A 19,410-nucleotide genomic window follows, 5' to 3' on the forward strand; every position below is an offset into this window, starting at 1 on the left:
AACACCTGGACGATGAAAAAGGGGGATCAGGTACTCTGGACATTCTATTCAGAAGAAGGTACATGGACCCATAACCAAGGTTTGAATGATGGCCGGTATTTCCGGTTGGATTTATGCTCCCTCTTCCCCACCTCGATCGGAGGCGCTTCCCCTTGTAGTAATCCATTTTCTGAAGTAAGAATGTGCCCGGGGTTCCTTACAGATGGCTGGGATGCCAGGTGCCTGGATAGGTCGTCCCATTTCTGCCCGAAATGCGCCTGTGTGACCGCCATTGTAGTATCCTCGTTCCGCGGGGCGGCTTGCGGGGCCAAAGAGGGCCGCGTGGGGACGGATCCGCACCTGACTATCCAAAAGGACCCAACCCCTGGATCCACAACCTTGTTTCTCACCCTTCGCAACCCTGAGAGTAGGTTCTGGAATACGCCCCACGAATGGGGCATGAGATTAGATGGCAGAAATAGGGCCTGGGCGGACCCTGGGATTATCTTTACCATTGCTAAGCAATCCCCCGTAACATCCTACTTGCCAATCGGCCCCCTTGGGGAATTTGCTCTGCCCCCAGAAATCCTCCCTAGACCTCGGGCCCCGTCCTCCACTGTCCAGTCCTTACCACGGGCCCCGTCCTCCACTGTCCAATCCCATCAGACACCCACCGGGGCAATTGGCTCTCAAGAGCCAGGTGAGGGGGAGTCCTCCAGCCAGAAACCCCCTCATCCTTCAGTCATGGGCCTCTTACAGGCCGTTTACGGGGTGGTCAACTCCACTCGACCAGACCTGGGCCTAAGCTGTTGGCTATGCATGGATGCCCAGCCTCCATACTATGTTGGAGTGGCTATCAATAACTCTGTGTCTCCCACCTCCGATTCTGACAACTGTGAATGGGACCAGCCAAGGTTGACTCTTGGGGATGTCCAGGGCTCTGGGGTTTGCTTAATCTCGGATAACACGAACCTCCATGCCTCCCCATACTCGCCTGTCTGCTCCCTCAGTGTGATGGTCCGGTCCTCCTCCGGTTCTGCTTACTTCCCCGCCCCACCGGGCACCTGGTGGGCGTGTTTGGACGGAATCACTCGATGTGTTTCAGCCCGAGTTTTCCTTGCTCACCCCGGTGGCCCTCTCTGTGTGCTAGTCTCCATCGTTCCCAGAGTGTCCTTGTTGCCTGGCACTGATGGGTGGGACCACTTTTCCCTGCGGGAGGATTGGTCCCTCCGTCATAAGCGGGCTGCCCCGCTGTTCATCCCCATTCTAGTGGGGTTGGGTTTAGCGGGTTCTGCCGCCCTGGGCACTACCGCACTGGTGCGGGGGGAGGCTAGCTACAGAGAACTCAGCACCCAGGTGGATATTGACCTCACCCACCTTGAGCACTCCATTTCCACTCTGGAGCAACAGGTTGACTCCCTGGCGGAGATGGTCCTCCAGAACCGGAGGGGTTTGGACTTATTGTTTCTGAGACAGGGTGGCCTCTGTGCCGCCCTGGGAGAGGCCTGCTGCTTTTATGCGAATAACTCTGGAGTTGTTCAGGAGAGCCTCTATCTGGTGAGGAAAAATTTAGCAGACAGGCAAAGGGAGCGTGAACGGGCCGAAACCTGGTACCAGAGTCTTTTCCGGACATCCCCGTGGTTAACCACGCTTGTGTCTGCCCTAGCTGGCCCCTTGTTTCTCCTCGTAGTTGCCCTGCTCGTCGGACCCTGCTTAGTGAATCGCCTCCTAGAATTTGTTAAGTCCCGCATCAACTCTGTTAAGCTGCTTCTCATTAGGGATCTCCACTATCAATCCCTACAAACTGAGCCCGTTGGCCGGTATGACGATGTCGCCACAAACGTGTCAAGGGTTTGACACTCTGTCCATAAGAAGTGGGGAATGTTGTGATCGGGTTTGTCTGATATCCATTTTGTTTTCCCATCCCTTCCTCCCATCCCTTTGTACACCCTTCTTCACAGAAGAAGAATGCCCGCAAAAACTTCCCGCCACAAAACCTGCCTAACCAAGGCCTCCCCCACCCTGACCTGCCTGACAAAAGCCATCCCTGTTGTCCACTAGCGGACTTGACATGACTGACTCCATTTTGTGCAGGCTGAGAGAACAACTCCTTTTTGTATTGTCTGCAACAGATGCCTTCAAGGCCATTAAACAAGTAACACTTATCTATGTAAGGTCCTAGGTCAGATGACATCCTGACAAGACAGTGACAACAGAAGATAACAGAATTTACACACCTATCTATACAAGGTCATAAGGCAGATAACAACAACCTTTACAAGGCAGTAAAAACAGAGAATTTACAGCATCCTGTTGGTCCTAATTGGATTCCTGAAATTCCTAAATGCTCCCTCCCATGTTGCTGTAACTGAATAAAAGACGCAGTGAGAATGGGATCAGTGCTGCTTGATCTGGGTCCCTGGCCCCTTGCAGCCGCGCGCTAATAAAATCCACTTCTAAATTTCTACCTGGGTCTCACTCGCTGATTCTCGGCACAACACTTACGAGAGGGTGGTCTCACTCAAGTCACACCAAACTTGGGGTCAGATGCCCCAATCAAGCTCTTTTATTTGCAAGGAGGAGGGGCAGGGGTGAAGGACCAGCCTGGTACTGGGTAAGTGTTCAAGTACTTGGTTGCATGAGAAGAAAAGGCAGGAGCCCAGCTTATTTCTCCCCCTGCCACCTCTCCCCCCACCCCACAGAAGTCTCCCAGAAAATCCTTCCCAGAGGTAAGATCCTGGGGAATTGGGGCAGTGGGTGTGTTGGAGAGGGGGGGGTCTAAGACTCTGTCAGGGATAGACTGCCTGGGGTGTACTGCCTTGGAGTGACAAAGCCAGCTAGGGCCTCCCTTGCAGGGCATATGAGTGGGGCCGCTCTGTTCTGTCTCTGCCTATTTCAGTCTCCGGTCTTTTCTCTCTCTCCGTCTCTGTCTCTCTTGGACATTTCAGCTAATTGGTGGGGGCACAGATGGGGCTGGGCCCAGGAGGCAGCATTCCTTAACCCATGCAGGGAGGCAGAGTGAGATTGCCCTGAGACCTGACTAGGTATATCCTTGGAGCCAAGGAAGAAGCCTGAGCCCCAGATGCATCATGGGAGACCTGGCCCCTTCAACCATCCCTGCCTCCCCAAGGACAGCTTGGTGTGGACAGGACAGTGAGTGTCATGTCCTAGGTCTGGGGCTGTTGGAGCTCTGTTTCGGGTAAGTGGGAGGAATTGATCAATCAATCAATCAATCGTATTTACTGAGCACTTACTGTGTGCAGAGCACTGTACTAAGTGCTTGGGAAGTACAAGTTGGCAACATATAGAGACAGTCCCTACCCAACAGTGGGCTCACAGTCTAAAAGGGGGAGAATTGATATTTATTGAGCACTTAGGTCTAGAGCACTGTACTGATTGCTTGAGAGAGTATAGTGAAGGGATCCTTATCCCTCGCTACACCTACTCACAATCCACTGCATCCTTACAGTCCCTAACTCAGTGCAGTGACTGAGTCCCACCTGGCCCAGGAGTATCCCCTGACCAGGCTCCTACCTAACACACAACTTTCTGCTCCATGGGTGGAGGATGGAGCTCCCTAGTGGAGACCCATCCAAGCCTTCTCCCCTTCCCTCCCTCCCCTACCTGCAACTGTGATTGGTTGGCACCCTCCCCATGGGCAGGCTGAGGCACACCTCATCATCCAATCAAGGGTCATATCTGTCCCCAGAAAGCCACAGCACAGACCCAAACCAGGACCATCACACCCTGTGGACCATGGAAGATTAACCAGCTACTCAACAGATGCCACGGACACTCATAGATTGATTGCCCCAGCCCTACCATGAATGAATCAGTTGGCATCAGGCTGCTGACACGTGGCACGCCCCCTACCCCACTCCATTCCCCAGTCCACAGCTGTATCCCCTCCTTCCAGACCATGCCATTTCCTTTGGGGGTCAAGGGTCAAACACCTCATCATGGGTGCTGAACCAATCCCTTGCAACTCCCAGAGGTGATGTAGGTAGGTATGTGTGTGTGTGTGTGTATATGAGAGAGAGAGAGAGGCCGGGACCAGAGCAGGGTGAGAGGGACCACCCCACATTTGACTGGAAGACGGGTTTTGGAAACAGGGTTCTAGACAGGTCTGAACAGCTGCTCCAAGGACGGACCTCAAAAGCAGGTGTGAAGTCGCCCGGGGCCCTTAATTCTGTAGTCAATGCAACTTCCTCCTGGCCTTGTCCTTTGGGAGTTATCTGCCCAGCTCTGGCTTCAAGAGTACAGACTCTCTTTCTGCCCAAGGGATGTGCTGCTGGGGGAGTGGGGTTTAGGGGCAGGAAGAGTCAAGGGGGTGTGTGTCTATCTGTGTGCATGTATGACTACCCTATGTCCTCCATCCCTCCAGGACGAGCAGATTGAGGGGTGGAGAGGACTAGCAGCAAATCCTAGAGCAGGAAGATGCAAAGTAGTTTCCCCCCATCCTACTGACAGAAATGGCACAGTCTGGCTCCCTCCTCTCCTCTTCCCCTCTCTGTCCCCTTGGAGGCCTGGGCTCTGTAAGCCCAAATGCACCTGTATGGAATAAAATGTATGCATTCTTTGCCCCTCCTGAGTCCCCTGAGCCACTGGCAGCTGCCCCTGCTCCACAGAAGGGTTATAATTTGGAGACACCAGCTCTGTACACAAAGCAGGAGGGATGTCACAAGCTCCTTATAGATTGACATCCTAGACCTTCACTCCTCCCTCCCCAACCCTAGATCTCATTCCTTTGGTCTCTCCCAGGCAGGGTAAGGGGGCTGGAATCTTGTGAGTTCAAACAGAAGGGTTGACGATATTTCTTTCCTCCTTCCCTCTCCACCTACCCAGCCTGAGGGTCTCTAGAGGACTGGACCAGGATAGTGTGGCTCCCATTGTCTGGAAAGTCACAGATTTCTCCCTGACCCTATCAACCTTGGCAGGCTGGGTAGGGTGTGAGGCAGGACCTCTAGGCCCAAGAGATAAGGAGGGAACAGCACAAGATGAGGGTGGGCAGTGGCTCAGACTGGAGGTTGTCCCACGTTCCACTACTCAGTCAGTGAGTCAATCAGTCATGTTTAAGTAACATAAGTTCATTCATTCAATTTTTATTGAGCATTCACTGTGTGTAAAGCTCTGTACTAAGCACTTGGGAGCGTACAGTACAACAATAAACTGTCACTCTCACTCCCCATAATGAGCTTACAGTTTAGAGGAGGGGAGACAGACATCAGTACAAGTAAATAAAATTGCAGATATGTACCTAAGTGTTGTGGGGCTGGGTGGGGGGAAGAACAAAGGGATCAAGCCAGGGCCATGCAGAAGAGAGTGGGAGATGAGGAAAAGTGGGGCTTAGTCTGGAAAGGCCTCTTAGAGAAGATATGCCTTAAGTGAGGCTTTGAAGGTTGGGGAGAGTCATTGTCTGTCTGATTTGAGAAGGGAGGGTGTGCCAGGCCAGAGTCAGGATTTGGGCTAGGAGAGGGTGGTGAGAGAGGCAAGATCAAGGCACAGTGAGAAGGTTAGCACCAGAGGAGCAAAGTGTGCAGGCTGTCTTGTAGAAGGGGAGAAGTGAAGTGAGGTAGGTGGGAGCAAGGTGGTGGAGTGCTTTAAAGCCAATAGTGAGGAATTTTTGTTTGATATGGAGGTGGATGGGCAACCATTGGAGTTTTTTGAGGAGCTGGGTGACATGTTCTGAATGTTTTTGTAGACAAATGATCCATGCAACAGAATGAAATATGGACTGGAGGGAAGAGAGACCAGAGGCTGGGAGGTCAGCAAGGAGGCTGATGCAGTAATCCAGGCAAGATAGGATGAGTGATGGTATTAACTTGTTAGCAGTTCAAATGGAGAAGAGAAAGAGTGGATTTTGGTGATGTTGTAAAGGTGAGATCGACAGGATTTAGTGATGGATTGAATAAGTGGGTTGAATGACAGAGAGGAGTCAAGGATAAAGCCAAGGTTACGGGCTTGTGAAACAGGAAGGATGGTGGTGCTGTCTGCAGTGATAGAAAGGACAGGATTTGGGTGGGAAGATAAGGAGCTCAGTTTTGGCCATTATTTATTTATATTAATGTCCATCACCCCCTTTGGATTATAAACTCCTTATTGGTGGTGAATGTGACTAACAACTCTGTTCTATTGTGCTCTTAATAGTAAATACAATAGATTGAGTGACTGGATAGACATTGAACCCCCATTTTACAGATGAGGTTATGGAAGCCTGGAGATGTGAAGTGACTAGCTCAAGGTCACACAGCGGGACAAGTGTCAGAGTCGGGAGGAGAACCCCCGTCCCCTGACTCGGCAGGCCAGTGCTCTTGCAGGGAGGCGAATGGAAAAGCCGTGCAGGTTTGTGAGGAAGAGTCCCTCCCTGTAGACATGTTTTCCTCCAGCACCAGCCTGGACCATTAGATGGTGATAGAAGCTTTGTCTAGGGTCCTGGAAGCCATAAGGCTCCCTCTTCTCCAGGCAGCCACAAAGCTTCATTTTATTTAATCCCATCTGCACCAGATCCCAAAAGCGATTCTGTATGCAGAGGTCCGGCTCTGGTACCACTTGACAAATATGCCCCCATCCGGCTTGTTGCCTCTGGATTTCCCAGAAGGCTCAGCCCACTTATCACCTTGGGCGTGCAGGATACAGCATAGTAGCCTCAGTACAGCGCTCTGCCCATAGTGGGCAGTTAATCGATCGACCGTGCCTGACCTGATGATATTGTACCTACCCCAGTGTTTAGCACAGTGTTCGGCCCATAGTAAAGGCTTAATAAATAGTAAGTTGGGAAGCCTTGGGGTCTGGGGGGATTTGGGGGGCTGGTCCCAGGGTAGGGTGGGCACGGGCTCCCCGAGCCTACAGCTTTGGGGCCTCCTTCCTGCCAGTTCTTCTCGGTACCCCCAACCAGAGGCCCACCAGACGTAAAGTCAGGAGTCCTAGAAAAGTGGCACAGCCCCTTGATTGTTGTGTGTCCTTGGGCAAGCTATTTCACTTCTCTGCTCCTTATTTACTTTGTATGTAAAATGGGAATTGGGATCCTGGAGCCCCATGTGGGACAGGGATAATGTCCAACTCGATTATCTTGTATCTTCCCCAGTGCTTAGTAGTGCCCAACACAGAGTAAGCACTTAGCAAATACCGTAAAAAACCCAAACAATAACAAAAACCCTTCAGGTTTTTTACATTTATGTCTAGCTCCCCCTTTAGATTACAAGCTCACTGTGGGTGGTGAATACGTCTAACAACTCCATTCTATTGTGCTCTTACCAGTAAATACAATGGATTGGATAGACATTTTCTCAGTTAGTCATATTTATGGAATGCTCAGTGTTTGCAGAAAATGCTACTAAGCTCATGGGAGAGCCCAATACAACAGAGTTGGTAGAAAGACTCCCTGCCCGCAACGAGCTTAAGGTCCAGAGGGGGAGACAGATGTGAATATAAAGGAATGAATTGCAGATATTTGTCCTCACCTTAAATTCCAGAGCCTGCTCTTTCCATTATGCTTCCCCCTTTTCTCATCATAATGAAAAGTAGAAAAATATGTTTATTATAAATTGGAGATAGGAGATTCACCAACAGTCAGAAACAATTCTAAAAACCTCAAAACCTCCTGTGTCTAGTATCTAATCAGTCAGTCGGCGTTAATTGGGTGCAGAACACTGCTGAGCAGTTGGGAGAGTGTGATTGAATTAGTAGACACAGTTCATGCTCTCAGGGAGCTTGCAGTGTGCAGAGTACTGTAATGAGCACAGTACACAATTCCTGTCTTAAGGAGCTTATGGTCTACTGTGGGCAGTCAGTCAATCTATCAGGCAGTGGTATTTACTGAGTGCTTACTGTGAACAGAGCACTGTAGTAAGTGCTTGCGGTTGGGTAAAATACAATAGAGTTGGTTACAATAATAATGATGGCATCTGTTAAGCGCTTACTTTGTGCCAAGCACTGTTCTAAGTGCAGGGGTAGATAAAAGGTCATCAGGTTGTCCCACATGGGGCTCACAGTCTTAATCCCCATTTTACAAATGAGGTAACTTTGGGCCTCAGTCACCCACCTGACAAATGGCAGAGCTAGAATTAGAACCCACAACCTCTGACTCCCAAGCCCGGGCTCTTTCCACTAAGTCATGTTCCCTGCCCCACAACAAGCTTACAGTCTAGAGGGAGAAACAGACCTTTAATAAATTGCAGATGGTTATGTACATAAATGCTTTGGAGGTAAAGGGGAGGTGACTATCAAGTGCTTAAAGGGTACTTACCCAAGCACATAGGCTACTCAGAAGGGAGAGGGAGCAAAACGAATAAGGGCTTAGTTGGGGAAGGCCTCTTGGAAGAGATGTGATTTTAATAAGGATTTGAATTTTGGCAGTTTGTAAGATATGAAGGGGGAGGTCATTCCAGGCCAGAAGCAGGATGTGGGCAAGGGATAGGCGGCAAGTTAAATGAGATGGAGGTTTGGTGAGCAGGTTGGCGTTTGAGGAGCAGAGTGTATGGGCTGGGTTAGAGTGGGAAATCAGTGAAGTGAGATAGAAGGGGACAAGCTGATTGAGTGCTTTAAAGCCAATGGTTAAGGAGGTCCTTTTGGATGCAGAGGTGGATGGGCAACTCCTGGAAGTTCTTGAGGAGTGGGGAAATGTGGACTTAACACTTTTTTAGAAAAATGATCCGGGGAGCAAAGTGAAGTATGGACTGGAGTGGGGAGAGCAGGAGGTAGAGAGGTGAGTGAGGAGGTTGATGCATTAGAGGCATATGGTAAGTGTTTCGATCATCCACGGTAGCTGTTAGGTTTTTTTATTTATAGTATTTGTTAAGCACTTATGTGCTTAACACTATGTGCTAACACATAGCACTATGTGCTAACACAATGTGTAGGCACTACACTAAACTCTGGGCACTGCACGAAGCACTGGTTTGGATGGAGAAGAAAGGGCATAATTTAGAGATGTTGTGAAGGTAGAAATGACAAGTTTGATAAATTGGGTATAACAGTTGGTAGACACATTGCCTGTCCACTCCCTCTTGAAACCCCATCCTCCTGTCTCCCACTCATCATTTGCCCCTAATGACCTTGCGAGATGCTTCACCAGGAAAAGCTGAAATAATCAAATGTGAGCTACCTAAAAATCTCCCTTTCACCTATCCAGGCTCATCTTCCTCCTGCCCTGTCTTCAACTCGGAGGCTTCTTGGAGGTGATTTGATTGTAGTAGGGCTCCGTAGGTGGGAAGGCCTTTGAGCCTAAGGTAAAGAGGTTCTGTCTGAGGTGGAGAAGGATGGTCACAGGTTTTTGAGGAGTGAGGTGACGTGCGGAGAATGTTATTTAGCAAAGTGTCATTAGACACATACCCTGCCCAGAACGAGCTTACAGTCTAGAGGCAGAGACAGTCAATGATACGAATAAATTCATTAAGGATATGGATGTAAATGCTTTGGGTTGAGGGAGGGGAGGATAAACGAAGCAAATCTAAGTGTGAGGGCCAAGGGAGTGGGAGAAGAGGAAGTGGTGGATCTGTGAGGTGTGGGAATTTGCTATTCGCCCCACCCTTACAGCATTTAGGTCCATATCTTTAAATGACATATTATAAATTTCTAATTCACTTAGTAATTCCATGTCCCCCTCTAGGTTGGAAGTTCGTTACAGACAGGAATAGTGTGTGTTAATTCTTTTGTACTGTACTATCACAAGCACTTAATCCAGTGCTCTGAATACAATGTTCAGCAAATCCCATTGATTTTTTTTTTAATTGCATTCATTAAGTGCTTAACAATGTCCCAAGAACAGGACTGAGTACTGGGATGGCTACAAGCTAATCAGGTTGGACATAGTCCATGGCCCACATGGAGCTCACAATCTTAATTTCCATTTTACAGGTAGGGTAACTGAGGCCCAGAGAAGCCAAGTGACTTGCCCAAGGTCACACAGCAGACAAGTGGCAGAGCTGGGGTTAGAACCCACGACCTCTATCTCCCAAGCCCATGCTCTTGCCACTAGGCCATGCTGCTCCTCATTCCCTCCATTGAATGGATTCCCTTCAACAGACCAAACCTTCCAAACCTCTTTGACGTTGTCAGGAAGAGACACTCCCTCGTGTTCCCCCAAAAGCCAGAACAGGTCAGATCGACCTAGCACGAGGTTTTCTCTAGGAGCAGAGAGTGGCTGCTGTCACAGCCAGGAAATGAAGGAAGTCCTTTTGGGTTTTCTGGGCCCCACGGCAGGAGGGAGACGAGTCAGTTCTGTTGTCAAAATCAGGGTCCTGGAAAGATTGACAGAGTCCCGGGCTAATGCGTGTTCCTCCTTTTAAGAGCCTGGTAAAGGGAGAGAGTGTGAGTGAAAATGCAAAGCAAGGTGGGGTCTAGACAAGGCAAACTCCGAACCCCACAAACAAGAGAAGCAGTGTAGGCTTGTGACTAGAGCCCAGTCCTGGGAGTCATAAAGACCTGGGTTCTCATCCCATCTCAGTCACTTGTCTGCTGGGTGACATCACACAATTCACTTCACTGGGCCTCAGTTCTTGCATATGATGATGATTATGGCATTTAAGCGCTTACTATGTGCAAAGCACTGATCTAGGTGCTGGGGGGGATAAAAGGTGATCAGGTTGTCCCACGTGGGGCTCACAGTCTTAATCCCCATTTTACAGATGAGGTAACTGAAGCACAGAGAAGTTAGTGATTTGACCAAAGTCACACAGCAGACATGCGGTGGAGCAGGGTTTAGAACCCATGACCTCTGAATCCCAAGCCCATGCTCTTTCCACTGAGCCACGCTGCTTCTCTGTATGTGTAGAATGGGGATTAAAACTGTGAGCCGCATGTGGGCATTGACTGTGTCCAATCTGATTAGCTTGTATCTACCCCAGTGCTTTGTACAGTGCCTAGCACTTAGGAAGCGCTTAACAAATACCAAAAAAAAAGAGCAGCATGGCCAAGTGGAAAGAGCAAGGGCCTGGGAGTCAGAGGACTTGAGTTATAATCCTAAATCTGTCAATTGCTTGCTGTGTAACCTTGGGCAAGCACTTCACTTCTCTGTGCCTCAATTTCTCAACTGTAAAATGGGGATTAAATACCTGTTTTCCCCCCTACTTAGACTGTGAGCCCCATGCAGGACAGGGATTGGGTCTGATCTAATCAACTTGTACTTACCCCAGCACTTAGAACAATGTATGACACATAGCAAGTGCTTAACATATTTATTACTCTGTTTATTTATTTATTTATTTATTTTACTTGTACATTTCTATCCTACTTATTTTATTTTGTTGGTATGTTTGGTTCTGTTCTCTGTCTCCCCCTTTTAGACTGTGAGCCCACTATCGGGTAGGGACTGTCTCTATGTGATGCCAATTTGTACTTCCCAAGCGCTTAGTACAGTGCTCTGCACATAGTAAGCGCTCAATAAATATGATTGATTGATTGATTGATTAACAAATACCCTAAAAAAATTCAAACATATTTCCTGGACCCTCGGGGCTTACGGTCTAAGAATAGTGGGGCTTCTCAAGATTGGCACTGGACAAATAAGGAAAGATTGAAATGGAGTAATAAGATTATAATGGTGTTTAAGCACTTATGTGCAAAGCACTGTACTAAACACAAGGGTAGATATGAGATAATCATGTCAGGCACAATCCCTGTTCCACATGGAACTCCCAATGTAAGTCTTTTTTTTTCTAATGGTTATTGTTAAGGGTTTACTGTGTGCCAAGCACTGTACTAAGCACTGGGGTAGATACAAGCTCATTCATTCATTCATTGAATCATATTTGTTGAGCCCTTACTCTGTGCAAAGTACTGTACTAAGCACTTAGGAGTAAATGCAACAAGAAGACACATTCCCTGCCCACAACGAACTTACAGTCTAGAGAGGGGAGGCATAAATTAATATAAATAAATGACAGATATGGACATAATGGCTATGGGTCTGGGAGGGGGGATGAATAAACGGAGCAAGTCAGGATGACACAGAGGGAGTGGTAGAAGAGGAAAGCAGGATTTAGGGAAGGCCTTTTGGAGAAGATGTGCTATCAATAAGGCTTTGAAGGTCGGGAGAGTCATTGTCTGTCAGATACGATGAAGGAGGGCATTCAAGACCAGAAGCAGGAGGTGGGTGAGGGTTTGGCGGTGAGATACATGAGATGGAGGTACAGTGAGAAAGTTGGCATTAGAAGAGAGAAGTGTGCGAGCTGGGCTGTAGTAGGCTAACAATGAGGTGAAGTAGGAGGGAGCAAGGGGATTGAGTGCTTTGAAGCTAATCAGCTTGGATACAGTCCATGTCCCACATGGGGCTCCCAGTCTTAAAGTCAGAGGGAGATAGAAACAGCAGAACAACGACCTTAAGAATGGCAGAATATTGTATTAAAGAAATCAAGCTGTTTCCAAGTCCAACAGCTCCCGATTACAGACGCACAAACCCTGACATGGCAAATTGACCCATTCTTGATGCTAGGTCCCCTGTCTCCCCAGGCCCTCCCCACCATCAGCACCGGGGGGCTCCTTTCTCTGGGTGCCAGAGTTCTGTGTGGGGCAATGCTGGAGACTGGACTGTGGACTCAGGTAGGTTTGGCCCAACTCTAGATTTAAGGGCACTGGGCCTTCTCTGGCCCACAGTCGAGCCAGCAGAATCTTTTCCCGGTACAGAGCCAAGATCCCAGGCAGGCCTTTGTGCTGCATGAGAGGAAGCCCCCCTGCCTAGCACCTACTTGTCACCCTGGCTTGCTCCCTTTCTTCATCCCCCCCACCGATCCCCACTTATATCAATGTCTGTCACCCCTCTAGACTGTAAGCTCACTGTGGGTAAGAAATGGGTCTGTTTATTGTGATACTATACTCTCCCAAGCCCTTAGTACAGTGCTCTGCACACAGTAAGTGTTCAATAAATACAATTAAATAAATGAACACCACCCTCACACCTCAAAGTCAACTCCACAATGCAAACACGTATCTCAAACAAACCCATCACTTTCTGGAGGAGGCAGCAGATAGTCCCTGGAAATTTAGCCTCAAGGAATCGCCATTGCTGGATTGGGGTTGAAGGATTGTTCTTAACTCAGTCTCTGGAGAGGCACAGGGAGCCAACCAGTTGGTATCCACGTTGCACAGTCAAGATCCTCATGACTGTGGAGAACCCAAGTGGGCCGCGTCTAGTGGAATGGCTTGCCAGTGGTCGGTCATGACCTAGTCCGTTCTTTGGGTGCCTACCCTCATCTTGGCTCCCAGGTGAACACAAGTGATGATTGGTCATTCATTCATTCATTCAATCAATTGTATTTATTGAGTGCTTACTGTGTGCAGAGCACTGTACTAAGCGCTTGGGAAGTACAAGTCAGCAACATATAGAGACGGTCCCTACCCAACAATGGGCTCACAGTCTAGAAGGGGAAAACAGACAACAAAACAAAACAAGTAGACAGGTGTCAAAATTGTCAGAACCAATAGAATTAAAGCTACATGCACATCCTTAACAAAATGAATAGAATAGTAAATATGTACAAGTAAAATAGAGTAATAAATCTGTACAAATATATGAGTGCTGTGGGGAGGGGAAGGAGGTAGGGCGGGGGGGATGGGGAGGAGGAGAGGAAAAAGGGGGCTCAGTTTGGGAAGGCCTCTTGGAGGAGGTGAGCTCTCAATAGGGTTTGAAGGGAGGCAGAGAGCTAGCTTGGTGGATGTGTGGAGGGAGGGAATTCCAGGTCAGGGGAAGGACGTGGGCCGGGGGATGACGGCGGGGCAGGCGAGAACGAGGTACAGCAAAGAAGTTAGCGGCAGAGGAACAGAGGGTGTGGGCTGGGCTGCAGAAGGAGAGAAGGGAGGTGAGGTAGGAGGGGGCAAGGTGATGGAGAGCCTTGAAGACGAAAGTGAGGAGTTTTTGCTTGATTCGTAGGTTGACAGGCAACCACTGGAGATTTTTGAGGAGGAGAGTGACATGTCCAGAGAGTTTCTGTACAAAGATAATCCGGGCAGCAGAGTGAAGTATAGACTGAAGCAGGGAGAGACAGGAGGATGGTAGATCAGAGAGGAGGCTGATGCAGTAATCCAGTCGGGATAGGATGAGAGATTTAACCAGCAAGGTAGCGTTTTGGATGTAGAGGAAAGGGTGGATCTTGGTGATGTTGTGCAGGTGAGACTAGCAGATTTTGGTGATGGATTGGATGTGTGGGGTAAACGAGAGAGCAGAGTCAAGGATGACACCAAGGTTGCGGGCTTGTGAGATGGGAAGGATGGTAGTGCTGTCTACAGTGACGGGAGTCTAGGAGTTTGGAAAGGAAGGGTAGGAGGGAGATAGGACAATAACTAGAAGAGGCAGTGGGGTCAAGAGAGGGATTTTTTTTAGGATGGGGGAGATGTGGGCTTGTTTGAAGGCAGAGGGGAAGGAACTAGTGGAGAGTGAGTGGATGAAGATGGAAGTTAAGGAGGGGAGGAGGGAAAGGGTGAGAGTTTTCATAAGATGAGATGGAATGGGGTCCAAAGCACATGTGGATGGAGTGGAACTTGATAGGAGGGAGGAGATCTCATCTGAAGATACTACAGTCATGTCCAACAGAACCAGTTCTCTGCAAAGGACCTTAGTTTCCAGAACCAGCCTCTGTACCAAGGGTGGCAGCCCCTGCCTCACTATGCTACGCCAAAAGATAGCCCCATCTCAAACACACACACACACACACACACACAAAGCAAAACAAAAAAACACCAAAACCTTCCCTTTGCGGTGGCAATGTTATCTATCACTCAATTGTGGGGCAAATCTAAGAATTGATTTGGTTGTACCCATACTGCAAGGTGATGGTCCTCAAGGCCAGGATGATGTGTGGCGCAGCTGCTGTTTAGAAAGTAATTGCCACTCACATTCTCCCTCAAGTCATCCTACCCTGAGCTGTCCACTTCAAGGGGTTGGTGCTGTGAGATTCCTATCTTCCTTAAACCAACGGGACACTTACCTGATGGAGCAGGGGGAGACAGAGACAAGGGCGATGTCAGAGTCGAGGGAGATGATGAGGATGGAGCCGGAGACGTTGGAGTCGCCCGAGGCAAAGGCGATGCTGATGATGGAAATGTCAGATATCTGATAAATCTGCCACAAGATGTGAATTAACCCACATTCACCCTCAGTTAATACCTCACATCTGTTTGAAATAACTCCCATTAGCCTGTAATAACCTCCAGCCCACTGACGCCTAAGTGTCGCACACCAGACTCTAGCTCACTATCATTTCAGCATATGCCAAAGTAGAACTTTCATATAGATAAAACACTGACGGCACTGAGTGTGAGCAGGGGAGAGTAGAGTGACAAGAAGCAGCATTGCCTAGTGGTTAGAGCACAGGCCTGGCAGTCACAAGGACCTGGCCCTTCAAGCCTGGCCCTGCCACTTGCTGGCTTTGTTACCTTAGGCATGTCGCTTAACTTCACTGTACCCCAGTTACTTCAACTGTAAAATGGAGATTAAAATTGTGAGCCCCATGTTCGACAGGGACCCTGTCCAACCTGATTTGCTTGTATCCACACCCACGCTTAATATAGTGCCTGCCACATAGTAAATTCTTAAATGCCAATATCTTCATCATTATGAGTTTCACAAAACGTTGAATCACAGGGCTATTGGAGCAACCTATTCTGCAACCCTGCATTGAATGGCACTTTCAGAAACTCGTTTCAGCTCTCAATTTACAAAAACTCGACATCAAAAGGACCCTGAACCCCACGAGTCTCCTTCAAACCATCGGTCTAATGCTTTCAAGTCAGGAAACTACTTACACTAACAAGGCAAATTCCATGAACCACTGTCATACTTCTGGCCCCTCACTCACTTGGTTTCAGCATGGATTCCTTACAATGCTCCTCCTCCACAAGTGATGAGACACACACAAATACACAGACACAGAAAATCTGATATTGCCAGTGAAACCATTCCTGATGCTGGGTCCCTTTTCTCTCAGGTCCCACTCCCAGGCCCCACCCCAACCAAAGAGCTCCTTTATCTGGGGGCCAGAGTTCTGCAAGGGGCGATACTGAGGACTGGACCATGGACTCTGTTAGGTTTGACCCATCTATAGATTTAGGGGCCCTGGGTCTTCTCCAGCTCACAGTCCAGTCAGCAGAATCTATTCCTGGTACAGAACCCTGGCTACCGGATCCAAGGCTGGCCTTGGTGCTGAGAGAGCTGAGGCCCTGCTTCTAGCACCTATGCTCACTTATAAGTCAACCTCACAATGCACAAACATACCCCTCACAAACTCATTATTTCCTGGAGGAGGCAGCAGATAGCCCCTTGTAATACTATATTTAGCCTCAAGGAAATGGCATTGTTGGGGTGGGCACAAGGGATGGTTCTTAGCTCAGTCACTGGAGAGGCCTGGGGAGCCATTCAGTCAGTATCCATGTTGCACAGTAAAGATCCTTGTGGCCGTGGAGACCCCAAGAGGTCTGTGTCCAGGGGAAGACCAAGCAGGTCATCAATTGTGACTTTGTCTGTTGTTTGGACACCATCCCTCTCATCTCCCCTGATAACAGTGCAGGGAATGGTGGGGCAAAGGACAGCATTTTTTGCCTAAAACAAGGTGAGGAGTGGGTATGTCTGAAAGCAGTGGGGAAAGAAAAAATATGGCACGGAGGGTCTGGTTGAAGATGGTAATCCGGAAGGGGAGACAAGCGGGTGTGGGTGTTCAAGCAGTGTGAAGGAAGGGAAGTCAGAGGCAAAGTTTGAGGGGACTGATTTTGAAATTGGGCTGATGTGAGATAGCTGGGAAGGATCAGTATGGAGATGACATGCATGAGGGAGATTTGGGGACAGGGCAAATCCAGTGGCTCCAGTGTCACTAGATTCTTTGGGAGCAGTGATAGCATTAAATACATCTTAATTGCAGAGTGCAGTATTAAGCAATGGCAGTTGACTCGGTGACAAGGAGGGAGCTGGGAGCACTGGGGGGTTAAGGCAGGAATTAAATGTCTAGAACAAATGGTGAAGGCAATAGGCATGGGAGTCGGTGAGGGAGGGGAAACGTTGCTGAGCAGAAGAGAGCCAAATTAAGTTTTTTCTCACCAGCCATGAGATGGTTGAAGGGATCCTAGTGCCTGGATTGCCCACAAAAGCCCTCCATGGCATGAGTGGTCTGATGGTGCTCCAAGTTCGGATGAGGTGTTGAGCAGCCTCTGTTTGCAGAGTAATAGCCTGACACATTGTCCCTCATGTCATCCTACTTGTGCACTGCAGGGTGTTGGTGCTGCGGAACTCCTGTCTGCATTGGAACCGTCAGGTCACAGACCTGGGGGAGGAGGGGGGAAGGAGGAGGAAAGAGCATGTTAATGACCTGGCAAGAAGCAGTATGGCCTAGTGGATACAACTCAGGCCAGGGAGTCAGAAGGACCTGAGAGTCTAGCCTGGCCCTGCCACTTGTCTGCAGTTTTACCTTGGACAAGTCACTTCACTTCTCTGTGCCCCAGTTACCTCACATATAAAATGGGGATTAAGACTGTGAGCCCCAAGTGGGACAGGGACTGTGTCCAGCTTGATTTGCTTCCATCCACCCTGATGCTTATTACAGTGCTTGGCATATAATAAGCACTTAATAAATGTCCTTATCATTGTTATCATCATTATCAGTTTCACCAAATCTTGAAACACAGGACTTTGGAGCAACCTTTTCTGCAGCCCTGGGTCAAAGGGAGGGTTTAAGTAACTCCTTTCAATTCTCAGTTTACCTACTCATTACCAAAAAGACTCTGAACCGCACATCAGTTTCCCTCAAACCATCACTCTGATGCTTTCAGGTGAGGAAACTAGTTGCACTACCAATGCAGTTTCCATGAACAACTGTTGCTCTTCCAGCAGCCCCACACTGTTTTGGTCTCAGCCTAGATTCCCTATAATACTCTTCTCCACAAGTCATGGGCCCCACACAGACACATGAAACCTGACATGGCAAATTGAGCCATTCCTGATGCTGGGTCCCTTTTCTCCCCAGGCCCTCCCCACCATCACCACCAAGGGGCTCCTTTTTCTGGAGACCAGAGTTCAGTGTGAGGTAATACTGAAGACTGGACAGTAGACTCATGTAGGTTGGACCCATCTACAGTTTTAAGGACATCGGGCCTTCTCTGGCCCACAGTCCAGTCGGCAGAATCTATTTCCAGTACAGAGCCCCAGCTCCTAGAACCAGGGCCGGCCTTGGTGCTGAGAGAGAGGAAGCCCTCCCTAGCATCTGACCTGTCACTCTGATTTGCTCTCTTTCTTCATCCTCCCTCTGATCCTCACTTATAAGAATGTCTGTCTCTCCCCCTAGACCATAAGCTCTTTGTGGGCAGAGAATGGGTCTATTGTGAGATTGTACTCTCCTAAGTCCTTGGTACAGTGCTCTGCAGACAGTAAGTGCTCAGTAAATATGATTCAATGAATGAACAGCACCCTTACATCCTAAAGTCAACCGCATGATGCACACATGTACCCCACACAAACCCATAACTTCTAAAGAAGACTGCATATACCCCCTGGAATATTTCGCTTCAAGGGAATGACATTGTTGGACTGGGGGCAAGGTTTTGTTCTTAGCTCAGTCTCTGGAGAGGGCTGGAGAGACAACCAGTCGGTATCCACCCTGCACAGTCAATATCCTCATAGTGGCGGAGAACCTGAGTGGTCCGTGTCCTGTGGAATGGCCGGCAAGTTGTCCGTTGTGACCTAATTTATTCTTTGAGCATTGTTTCCCTCATTTCTCCTGTGAACACAAGCGATGGTTTTTCAGAAAGGAGGACCCAAATAACCTGAATGGTTTTAGGGTGCATTAGGTAGGGGTCTCTACTATGGCCACTCAGAGCCAACCATGTCCAGACAAGTCCTTGGAGGAGCTTCCTGTTTGTTCCAGATAGGACTTAGCCATCACCTTAGCTCTCTGGCCCTCCTCTGAAGACATGGATAAGAAAATGCCCATCCCAGGGGTGAGACTGATGTTTCTCTACTGGTCCTGATCTGTGCACCTCTGGAATGGTGAAACCTACACTTAAAATACACTTGAATTAGAGAGCTTTCAGTCTGCCCTGCACGTGGCAAACAGTAGCTACTAAGTACAGTACAAGGAAATATGGTCCCTGCCCTTCAGGAGACAACAGTCTAGCAGGGAAAACAGGCACCTATCATTTTAGAACTTCGTTCTACTGGCAATTTTAGTGTTTAAGTGCCTAGCAGGTAGGGATTAGTGAAAGCCCAAGTCTTTAAGCAATGACAGCATTCAAGTGGCAGTTTTGGGTGAAAACAGGGTGGAGAGATGAAAGGTTAATCACGCACAGCCTCCTGGAGAAGATGTCATCTCAGAAGATCCTCAAAGATGGAAAGCAATGGTCTGCCACAAGAGAAGGTTGAGGAGGAGTTTGAGGGTCAAAGGAAGAGTAAGCAAGAGAATAGTGAAAAATATGAGAGTGAGAGAGAGAGACACACACACACACACACACACACAGAGA

This window comes from Tachyglossus aculeatus, chromosome 4, assembly GCF_015852505.1.
Source record: "Tachyglossus aculeatus isolate mTacAcu1 chromosome 4, mTacAcu1.pri, whole genome shotgun sequence".
Classification (NCBI taxonomy): Eukaryota; Metazoa; Chordata; class Mammalia; order Monotremata; family Tachyglossidae; genus Tachyglossus; species Tachyglossus aculeatus.